We start from the raw sequence: 9702 nt of genomic DNA, 5'->3' as shown, positions 1-9702 counted from the left end.
TCATCAACATGATCTCCAAACGAGCGGATCGGGGGACGACTGCTAAAGGGAGTCGATGAAAAAGCTGCGCCAGGATAATGTAATCACCTTCATGGATGAAGATGCTCGAAGAATCCAAACTCCCATGATGATGCTGTCGTTGTCTCGCAAAATAGCTAATTATGATATAAAAAGAATTCTCGTCGATAATGGAAGTTCGACCAATTTTTATTCTACTCAACTTTTTCCCGAATGCGACGTCGGCTGATCGGCTCGAAAGAGTCTCTACCCCCTGGTGGATTTCGCTGGGAAGCCATCACGGTGGAAGAAAAATTACTCTTCCTGTGACAGCCGAAACCGAACCACGACAAAGCACCGCCCACTTAACTTTCACAGTCGTCCAAGTATCTTCGGCTTACAATGCCATACTTGGAAGATCTGGACTAAATACCTTCAGAGCGATAGTCTCGATGTATCATCTGCTGGTCCGTTTTTGACTAAAAATGGAGTTGGAAAAATGCGGGGACCAACAGCTCGCTCGCCGATACTTCCAGATCTCTGCTTGAAGTAACGAAGCAAAGGACTCCCTAACAGCCGACAAGTTGGATCAACGAGAAGAGCAGGAATGGGGTGAACCGACCGAGCAGCTAGTTTCCATCCCAATAACAAAAAATCCCAAACGGTGGTCAGGGTCGGATCGCAATTATCGACCCAGGGCGATGACAGCTCATAGAGCTGTTGAAAGCTAATGCCGACGTATTCGCTTGGTCGGCAGCGGATATGTCCAGCATCCCCCCGAAGATAATGACCCACCGACTCAACATCAACCCTGGCATACGGCCGGTGAGGCAGAAGAAGCGGTCTTTTGCTCCCGAAAGGTAGAAGGCCATCGACGAAGAAGTGGACAAGCTACTCGAGGCGGCTTCATCAGAGAGACCACGTATCCCGATTGGCTCGCCAATGTCATCATGGTGAAGAAAGCCAACAGAAAGTGGAGGATCTGCATCGACTATACCGACTTGAATCGAGCCTGTCGGAAGGACAGCTTCCCACTTTTGAAGATCGACCAGCTGGTGGACACGACGTCCGGCTATCGACTGCTCAGCTTCATGGACGCCTTCGCCGGATACAACCAGATCCAGATGGCACCGGAGGACGAGGAGCATACGGCTTTCGTGACTGCCAAGGGCCTTTACTGCTACAGAGTAATGCCTTCGGTCTGAAGAACGTCGGGGCTACCTACCAATGACTTATCAATAAGGTCTTCAAAGACCAAATCAGACATAACATGGAGGTGTACGTGAACAACATGCTGGTGAAGAGTGTGCAAACTTCAGATCACGTGCAAGATCTCGAAGAAATCTTCCACACTCTACAACGACATCAGATGAAGCTGAACCCAACTAAGTGCGCCTTCGGAGTGACCTCGGGAAGTTCCTCGGGTTCCTCGTTTTGCAACGAGGAATTGAGGCCAACCCCAAGAAGATCAAAGCAATCGTCGACATGCGGCATCCAGACACCAAAAAAGAGGTGCAGCAACTCAACGAAGAATCATCGCGCTCAGCCGATTCATTTCTCGATGGTCGAGAGATGCCTCCCATTCTTCAAAACCCTGAGATAGGCAAAGCACTTCTCTTGGCCGGACGAGTGCGACGGGCCTTCGAGGAACTAAAGAAATATTTGACTTCTCCGCCCCTGTTGTGAGGCCGGAGATCGGAAAATGCTGTATCTTTACTTGGCCGCCTCCCCAGAGGCAATTAGCTTGGTGCTCGTCGAGAGAACGAGAGCCGAGTTCACCAACCAATATATTACATCAGCAAAGTGCTCCACGAAGCCGAAACTCGATACTCAAAGGCAGAGAAAATGATATTTGCCTGATCATTTCAGCACAGCGACTCCATCCGTACTTTCAGGCGTACGCTATCGTGGTTCTCACCGACCAACCCCTGAGAGCGATCCTGCACCCCCAACACATCAGGGGGTTGGCAAAGTGGGCTGTGAGACTGAGCGAGTTCGACATTCAGTACCGACTGCGACCTGCTCTGAAAGCTCAAGTTCTGACCGACTTTATCGCAGAGTGCCCGACGACCGACCAGGGATCGGAAGGCGAGAGCCTCGGAGAAGTTGCAATCTTCGAACCTGACCCTAGGTCTACTTGGGTGCTGCACATCGATGGAGCTTCCAATGCTCGAGGGAGCGGGGCTGGGTTCCTGCTAACCAACTCAAAGGGAGTGGTCACCGAGTACGTCCTCCGATTCGACTTTAAAGCCTTCAACAATCAAGCCGAGTATGAGGCGCTCCTCGCTGGCTTGAGGATGGCGAAGGAGCTTGGGATCGATAGCCTCAGAGTCTTCTCCAACTCCCAGCTAATCGTAGGGCAAGTTAGAGGTGACTTTGAGGTGCGGGATCTGACCATGGCCAAATATCATCGGAAAGTAAGAGATCTCGTAACGCCCTTCAAGTACTTCGAGATCTCCCACATCCCCAGGCAGAAAATGCTCGGGCCGACGCACTCTCCAGGCTCGCGACATCCGACTATGGCACTTTGGGCCGGACACTCATAGAAAGTCTCGAGCAACCAAGCATCGACAAGACTGAAGAGGTGCTACAATTGGCGACAGAGCTGAGCTGGATGGATCCGATCGTTCAGTACCTGACCAACGGAACTAGCCCCGAAGATCCCGCAGAAGCCAAACAACTCCGATGGGCGGCTTCCCAATATGTGATGGTGGACGGCCGACTCTACAAAAAGTCGTTCTCTCTTTCCTTGCTGAAGTGCCTGAGGCCAACCGACGCGGACTATGCACTCAGAGAAGTGCATGAAGGGATCTGCGGTAATCACTTGGGGGGCAAATCCTTGGCCTACAAAGTCCTACGACAGGATTACTACTGCCCACCATGAAGAAGGATGCGGCTGAGTTGGTTCGGAGATGCGAACTATGCCAAAGGTATGCCAATATATAACACCGACCCACCAACCAGCTGACTCCCGTTGTCGCCCCGTGGCCCTTCGCCCAGTGGGGGATTGACATACTCAGTCCTTTTCCTCCGGCATCTGGCCAAAGGAAGTTCATAGTCATCGCAATCGACTACTTTACTAAGTGGGTAGAAGCCGAACCTCTGGCACAGATCACCGAGCGGAAGATGAAAGACTTCGTCTAAAAGTCCATCATCTTCAGGTTCGGACTACCGCACACCATTATTACCGACAATGGACGACAATTCGACAACCGGGACTTCTGAGAGTTCTGCACGAGATTTCATATTACGCACCGACTGACCTTGGTCGGACATCCACAGTCCAATGGCAAAGTCGAAGTGACCAACCGGACTATTCTACATGGACTAAAGATCCGACTGAATGAAGCCAAAGCCTTTGGATCAAAGAATTGAATTCCGTCCTATGGGCGTACCGAACGATGCCCCATGTCCCAATCGGAGAATCTTCCTTCAACTTGGCCTACGGAATGGAAGCAATGATCCCACTGAAGATCGGGCTACCGTCGACCAGAGTCGAGCAGTATCGTGAGCTGGGCAACTCCGAGTGTCGAAGAGCCGACTTGGACCTTTTGCCGAACTCCGACGTGAGGCACAACTCCGCATGACTTCCTACCGACAGAGAGTGGCTCGGTACTATAACAACAAGGTCAAGCCGAAGCTTTTCAGGCCTGGGGACCTGGTCTTAAGAAAAGCAGAAGTTTCGAAGCCTCTAGACCAGGGGAAGTTGGCACCAAACTGGGAAGGACCCTACAAGATAGCGGACACCTTACCGACTCGAGACCCTAGAAGGAACGGCCATCCCCCGGACTTGAAACACCGACAATCTGAGGTTGCACTACCAGTGAACTTTATATCCCCTCGTCCAGAATACAAATTTAGTTTCAAAACTTCGAAGTCTGAAATCTCGACTCTTCGACTGTGGGTCGGCGCTCACCAGAAGTACAAGCCCCGACGCCCTGACTTGGGCCCAACATTCTATTGAGGAATCAATGATCCGATCGTCAACGACACATCGGACACTTACGAGGACCGATATATCCACAACGACGGGAGTCACACTCCTTCTACAGTCAAACTCTCGGGCAAAATGATCGGCTAACTTGCCGACTTGGCCCCGACCAAGAAAGGCAAAGCGCCAACGCGACCAATGTCACGTTCCAAGTTACCGACCAGATCACGACCGATCGAAGGGTATTCGGCTTACCATCATTTATCACAGGTCACGACGTATGTACCCGACCAAGGTCTGGATAATGGGAACTCGACTTGTCATCATTTTTCTGACTGAACACGTCGAACGACATTCGACTATCGGATCCTACGGAATGATCGGGTCATCAAGCTATGTCCGGAGGTCGATCGACCTTCGACTCGACGAACACGCCCGACTCACGTCCGAGCAATGGACGTTTGACTTAGGCCTTCGACGATTGCATCCTACGACCATCGGAACGACCGGTCTATAATCAGAACTTGCCTTGCCTTTTCCGTGGCGCACGCTGCCGACTATCTCGGCTAACGACCCGGGATATTACCGAGCGACCTAATAAGGTACGTCGGGTCTACGACTTCACGCTTGGGAAGCATTTCGGCGAAGCATGCATCTCAGAATGCATCTTAATATGCAAAGGGAAGAAAGTTGAAAAATTTTTGATTTCACTCATAAATACATCGAGTTTACAAAATTAGGCCGAAGCCCGATTACAAGTATATAAAGCAAAACAAAAACAACAAAGCTCCGATTACTCTTCGGAGATGACCTCTTCAATCGGGAGAAGCTCGGGGGCAGTCGGCATGTCCGCTCGGGTCGGTGCTGGATCGGAGGTCGGGGCCGTCTCTCCTTCGGTGACCTGCTCCAGGACGGCTCCCTCCATCGCAGCATGGTCCCCCGACGATGGGTCGGCCACCTCTTCTATGGCTTGGGCCTTCGGCTCTAGCGGGACGATGCTACCAAGATTGAGCTCCAGATACAAGCTCCTGACAGCTTCCGAGCATCCTCGTACCCCACTCGGTACGAGAGGAAGCCGCTCTCCAAAAGTTCCTCCCGGTATTCCTCGGAGTCGCGAAAGTCCTCCACGGCCCGACCCATGGCTTCTTTCGCCGACTCCGCCTCTGCCCTTGCTATGTCCGCGTCGGCCTGAGTGGTGGACAGGTTCTCTTCAGTCTTGGTGAGGTTCCCTAAGCTTATTCGGAGCTGCTCGCGTTCGGCCTTGAGTTCCTTGGCGAAGTCATCCCGCTCGCGATGCAGCCGATGAACGGTGCGGGACTTCCGCTTGGCATCATCTCGGGCCGACTGCAGCTCGATCCCCGAAGTGGCCAGAATGTCGGTGAGTCGGGAGACCTCCTTGGAGAGGCGGGAGATCTCCCCCTCAAGTCGGGCCTTCCGGTCGACCGACTGCTGCAGCTGGCCAACCAACACCGCCTTATCGGCTTCGACGGCCATGGCCTTTTCTTTCCAGGCCACCCGGAGATCGTCGAATCTCCGATACCCGGCCTTCAATTCGGACATATTGTAAATCAGCTACGGACAACAAAACCGACCGTCAGAAGACCGAACTTATGAAAGGCAATGACGAAAATAAAAAGTAAAGGGAGGAGACTTACCCGAATCACGGTCGAATAAAAGGAGGACAGCATGTCAGATACCCTCTGGTTCTTCATGACCTCATGATCGGTTGGGAGGATAACTGCCTGACATAGCCTCCTGGCCAAGTCGTGGTTGGCCAGGGCCGACGCTCCTTCGAGAAACAGGGAGTCAGTCGACGCTCCGCCATCGGCCGACCTCCTGTCGTCGTCGGGTGCCATCGGGGCCTTCCCTCGTGCGGACACCCAGGCCCTGACGTCGGAAAGGGAGGGCATGCTTGAGCCCAACTGGGTCCCTCCCGAAGGCGCAACAGCCACCGACGCAGGTTGTTCGGGCTCGCGCGCCTCTGCCCGAACCTCTTCCGTCGGTTGAGCAATTGGCACACCCTCAACCGATTCCTCGGCCACCCATCCCTCGGGCGAGGCTGCTCCCTCGATTGATGGTTCCTCGGATGGGACTTCAGTCGGCACTGTCGGCACTGACAGTGCAATGATCGGCTCTCGGTCCGACGCCCGTTCGGAAACAAACTTCGTTCCCACCGTCGGAGCTACCTGAGGCCTCTTGGGAGGCCGCGATGGTTCGGCCCCTTGTGTCGGCCTCTTTCGCGCCGCATATTGTCGAACGTCGGCTGCCGTCAATCTCATCCTCGGTGGTATATCTGCAACGGCAACAGAGGATCAGCATAAAAAAAAAACACACCTAGACGAGGAACCGGGCTGAAACCGACGTCGTACAGGGCCTGCTCGGTGACGAGCTCCTTCTGCTTCGGCACCAAGATGTCCTTCAGATGGTGGAAGTCTTTCCGATCCTCGGCCTCCACCCGACTGTTCTCGTTTGGTTGGGTTCGGGGGTCCCCCCAGTGGGAAGGAAACCCCAAGGAACGGAAGAAGAGACGAAGAAGAACTGGTTCTTCCATCCATGAATCGACGACGGAAGATCAGTGATAAAGGAGAGACCCATCCGAGGGTTGAAATACCACCACCCTCGGGCTTTAGGGTGGGGTCGAAGAACAAAAAAAGCTCGAAAGAGTGAAAGGCTAGGATTGGTCAGCAAAAGCCGACACAACAGAGCAAAGCTAACTACCAGTCGGATCGAGTTCGGCGCAAGCTGCACTGGACACAGCCCGTAGTAGTCCAGCACGTTCCGGACAAACTTCGAAATCGGAAAGCGAAGACCGGTCCAGAGGTCCTCGACGTAGAAGGCCACCTGGCCCGCAGGCGGGTTGTTAACCCGACCATCAGCTCCAGGGGCGAACAGCTGGAACTGCTCCGAGATGCAGTACTGCTCCCGGAGCCGATCAATGTTCGACCCCGAAAGTGAAAAGACCTCCACCTTCGGGGTTGACCGAGAATCATCAGTCGGATTCCCCGACCGACTTCTTCGTGGAGATATTCTAGCCATTACGCTGGAACAGAAGTCAAAGAATGAGAGGAAGAAGGAAGAGAACTACGAGGAAGCGAGGAAGAAGACAAAGGACAACGATGAAGGCTCTTAGGGAGAAAGACTTTCTAAGGGAGGACACGGGGACGATTACCTAAGGCAAGGGACCACACGGCCAGGATCTCGACAGCAAGTTTGAAAAGTAAAAATCCGGATGCAGGTGACCCTGTATATATAGTGCCCCCCGATGGTCGAGATGAAAGCACGATCAGCGAGGATCTCCCAGATCGTGACACATGGCGACATCTGGGCCCTCCTTCGGCCCGACGCTTCGACGCACTTGCCCTCGGATCAAGCCACGTCACCTCCATCCGCTTGAGCGGATCCGGCCCAATGGCCCCCTGCCATGCGACGGAAAAGCCATGGCGGTTCGCGTTCCCGAAGAGAAGGCAGAAACAGTGGTTTTCATTCCCGATAGGACGCCTGACATCGACGAGATGCCTGACACCGACAGGACGTCTGACATCGATGAGTCGCCTGACATCCGTAAGACGTCTGGCGTTGGATCGAACGATGATACGATCGTCAGAGTCGGAGCATAATGCGATGGATATCCACTCCTTTCGCCCGACGTCGCCGCCCCACACGAGGATGTTGGCCAGCACGCCATCCGACTCAGGAGTGGGGGGGCAACTATTGGGATATACCGACCGGTCCCTCTCACGCCGACTCACCATCAGGCCCGTCTAACCGGCGTCCGACTCTACCGACTGCACCAACCGACGACTGCCGACACCGTCCGACCGAGTATACGTCAGTCGGGCAGACCCTCTCCGTTCCCGACTGGCCGAACCGCGGAGCCCGATATCCGACTCCCACAACATGTCCGACTCTCCGTCGGAGGGTCCCTGGATTTTCACCAGATATTCCACAACCAGACACCGACGTACAGTCGGTTGGCTCCTCCGAACACCGTACGGCTGCTGAGGGCCACCGCCCTGACAAAGGCATGCGGCGTAGCCGCCCTGGGATATTGTCCCACCTAAGACATGGGTCAACCCTAGTGATTTGACAGTCCCACGGTGATTTGACAGTCCCACGGCGACCCTGACAGCCTCCGACGATTTGACAACTCTCCATTGTCTGCGCCATTAATGACGGCGCCATGCCGCGCTCTACTATAAAATGGGGAAGGCAACAGTGCTGCAGGGGTCCCTTCGAAACTCTTGGGCTTACTCTCCCTCTCTCTCTCTCTCGCTGAGCTCTCCTGATTCTTTTTTACTGTTGCCTAGTCTCCTCTCTGACTTGACCGTCGGAGGATCCCGTCGGAGTCGCCTCCGATCAGTGCGGACTTCTTTTGCAGGCGCTCGTTTCCGACAATCAGACGATGAGGGGATTGCCGCAACAGAGAGTATTGGAAACAAAGATAGAGCAGTCAAAAAGTTTCAAGAGGTGGGAAAAAAAAAGACTAGATACTCTTTTTTCAAATATTTTTCAGAAAGGATTATAGCCATGCATTTATAGAGAGTCGTGGCATTTTTGAAATTCCATTAGTTGGGAACTTGCTTGAAAGTTGGTTCTAGACACGATTTTCTACATAAGAAGCTATTTCATATTTCTGGATGGCTTTAGAGATCTAATAGATGGTAAATGCAATAGCTGCGTCCTATCAATTTTGATATATTTGATCTCTTTTTTGAGCGATATTATGTTTTTGTTTTTCTTTCTTTGTTGTGGTTGTTTGAAAGACAAATCCAAAGGCAAAAAACCTCTCTCATCCATTTTACAAATATATTATTAGTTTTTAGATAACTAGGGTTTAAAATACACCATTTCATGTAACTGCAACCTAAATCACTTGCTGGTAAGTATGATTGCATCTCAAGAGTAGATTGAAAAGAAAAAAAAAAAAAAAAATCTTCACATAAGGCTCAAATTGCTTCAAAGAAAGTACCAGAAGACGTGTCCCACAACCTAGGTCGCCTCTAAGTCTCTCTCAGCCTCTTATTTATTTATTTGCATTTTAATTCATTTGTTAATTTAATGTATAATTGTTATTTGTTCTTAATAGATCCTACACTTACCCTTGTTTGATACATTACGACAATTTTGAAATAGTTTGGTTTGATAAACAAATTAATAGGAGTCCGTTGTGATAGTGATCTTCAGTGGTTTTTGATAGTGGCATTAGTAGTCTAACTCATGATTGCTTTAACCCTTAACATTTCCATAGAGGGATTGTAAAAAAAATAAAAAAAAAAGTATATAGGAAAAGAGCAAAGAAAAATAACTCAATTAAATGCCTACTTTTTTTTACTATGCAAACAATCAAACCATTCCCTTCTATGTTCCAACCACCCACCAAGATGTCTCTCTTTATGCTAGATAAAAAATTCCCCTTACCCTAAGTCTTCCATATTTTCTGACTAAAAAATTTTGCCATTTCACCAAAGCATGGAGACGAGAGCAAAGGATTTAGGGGAAATCCAACTACAAAATAATAGCGAGCTAACTAAACAATCGGAGATACTAAAGTCTTCATATATTGAAATAAGAACAAATTTTCCTAAATGATCATTCACTTAGTTGTTTTTGTAATATTTTAAGCCCAAGAGGTGGTTAATGGTTTGACTTTTTATTTCAGTCTTTTTCTCAAATCATGCATTATGTATTTTCTTTCATGTTTGAAAATCGGACTCTTGATTGCTAGTATCGAAAGATTATCTATTAATTAGTATGAAATCCGAAATAACAACAAG

Source organism: Elaeis guineensis, chromosome 10, assembly GCF_000442705.2.
Source record: "Elaeis guineensis isolate ETL-2024a chromosome 10, EG11, whole genome shotgun sequence".
In the NCBI taxonomy this organism is placed as follows: Eukaryota; Viridiplantae; Streptophyta; class Magnoliopsida; order Arecales; family Arecaceae; genus Elaeis; species Elaeis guineensis.
Note: the sequence above shows the minus strand (reverse complement) of the source record.